The following is a 2,427-nucleotide window of genomic DNA, read 5'->3' as shown; positions in this document are numbered from 1 at the left end:
TTATACTAGTAATTATGGTGTTTATAACTAAAACAGATGTTGATTATACCAGTAATTATTTTGTCTATTTCTACAACAGATGTTTGATTATACCCAGTAATTATGTTGTCTATAACTACAACAGATGTTGATTATACTAGTAATTATGGTGTTTATAACTAAAACAGATGTTGATTATACCAGTAATTATTTTGTCTATTTCTACAACAGATGTTGATTATACCAGTAATTATTTTGTCTATTTCTACAACAGATTATTTTTCTATAACTGCAACAGATGTACCTCTCAGTGTATGTCATATGTTTGATAACGTCTGACGATAAGAGAAGTATGTCCACAGAATGAACTCTTGTGTCTTCTGTCAACACTCAATGGTGACATTCTTAAGATATTTTGTTACAGATGTAATTTGATGTAAACCTTATCAAAAGAAAAATAATTCACACGATAAACATTCCTTACTCGTGCCTTCACTAGTCCATCATGTTTTGTGCAATATCATCCAGATTTTATAAAATGTTGCAGAAATGAGTGATGATTAACACAATTCTTGTTACCAAGAAATAGATTTGGCATACTTTCTTCTGACTCTGTTAAGGTGTAACAAATGAGAGAGGATTACATGAAGTTTCCTATTCTACCTAAAGTGTACCTATGTCGAATGCATCTATATATGTCTAGGTCTGTAGATGTATCTTGTGATGTACTAAACAGTTTGTAAATCACCATGTAATTTCAGTGTTCATTGGTTCATATCCATATCAGTGTCAGTGATGTTGAAATATAGGTGCACTACACACACAAAGCACAAACACACATACATACACGCACGCACGCACATACATACACACACACACACACACATACATACATACATACATACATACATACATCGCACGCACACACACACACACACATACATACATACATACATACATACATACATACATACATACATGTAAGGGCGTGCGTGCGTACGTACGTACATGTACATACACATACACACACACACACACACACACACACACACACATACACACACACACACATACATACATACATACATACATACATACATACATACATACATACATACATACATACATACATACATACATACATACATACATACATACAAACATACATACATACATACATACATGCGCGCGTATGGGCGTGCGTGCGTGCAATACGTACATAATGTACATACATACAATATAAAACATTATGTTTAAATACGATTGATTGATGCCGCTGCTTAAATGTAAATGTTGAAGCTGCAGTACATTCTCAATACCCATATTCAAAATGTTAGCTCACAAAACACTAAAAATATTTTTTATTTCCCGTTTGCCAACAAACACCTGTTCCTACAGATATGACAGTCAAAGTATGATAACACGAATGCATGCCTGTGTGTGCTATCAGGAAATCATGACATGCACCATAAATTCTTAAATGCCTCAGGTTCATTTTGCCCTGCTTTCGATCTAAGTCTGGTATTCGTCATCTAAACGTAAATAATTTGTTGGAAGGTGTATTTACACGTTACATATGTAACATGTGTTATAACAATGTTCACAACTTCGATCATCATTCAACTGAACATTCGCTTCAAATACTAATAATAGCCGCCATATAGCTGGAATATTGCTGAGTGCGGCGTAAAACTAAACTAAACTCGCTCAAATACTAATCCCAGTTCGCATACTGTCGGTTATGTTGTTGATATGCATGTTCCACAAGAAAATGGATCTAAACCAAAACATATGCTCCATAATGCAGCGGGATAAAGCATGCTACCTTGTAGACCGACAAAACTGTTTAAACCTCACAGAGGCCTGTGCGTGGTTTGTTTGTCCTGAGTCTCATTACACGAATAATAAAATACATATCATTCGTGTTTGTGTGAAATACGATGTGTTACATAAAAATCATTTCGAAAAGAATGGTTTTATAAATGGAATCAGAGAGTATGACAACTAATCTACGATGACCTGAGCGCCATGTCAAATGCACAACGACATCACGACGACCATCGATCGTATCAGTTCACAAACTCCAGCCGAGACTCACCTCGTTAACGCAACAATGTCTCCAACATCAACGCAATCGTCCAGATCTGGGTCCTACTGAACGAGCTGTCAATTCACTGTGGCTTTTAACGTTTCGATGCACTGTAGATAGAATCAACTTTATTCTTAGAACCGAAACGGTACGTGGAAACTGACTGGATTTCCATGAAATGTACTCTGCTAAATATAGCATTGGATGTGAGTTCTACTTTCTGTTTCAAGATACAGGTTTCCATGAGTTACCTGTGTGTGTGATTGTGTGTGTGTGTGTGGGAGAGATTGATGCATTGATTTTTGCACATGACATGCAGGATACGGGGACTTACTTTGTACATAAATTTTAGGGGGAGT

At 35.9% G+C, this 2,427-nt stretch overlaps 1 protein-coding gene across 1 annotated transcript in view; it reads right to left on the bottom strand.

Annotated features, from left to right (window-relative positions):
• Positions 1-2,205, bottom strand: part of LOC124260404 (cytochrome P450 4A25-like) — an 85,728-nt gene extending 83,523 nt beyond the window's left edge. Inside the window, exon 1 of the mRNA XM_046694708.1 lies at positions 2,078-2,205. The gene's annotated coding sequence lies outside the window, so the exon portion shown is untranslated. The remainder of the gene's footprint in view (positions 1-2,077) is intronic.
• Between the last annotated feature and the right edge of the window lie 222 nt (positions 2,206-2,427).

This window comes from Haliotis rubra, unplaced genomic scaffold, assembly GCF_003918875.1.
Source record: "Haliotis rubra isolate DU_JTF1 unplaced genomic scaffold, ASM391887v1 Scf761, whole genome shotgun sequence".
Lineage (NCBI taxonomy): Eukaryota > Metazoa > Mollusca > Gastropoda > Lepetellida > Haliotidae > Haliotis > Haliotis rubra.
Note: the sequence above shows the minus strand (reverse complement) of the source record. Positions and strands in the feature narration are given on the sequence as shown.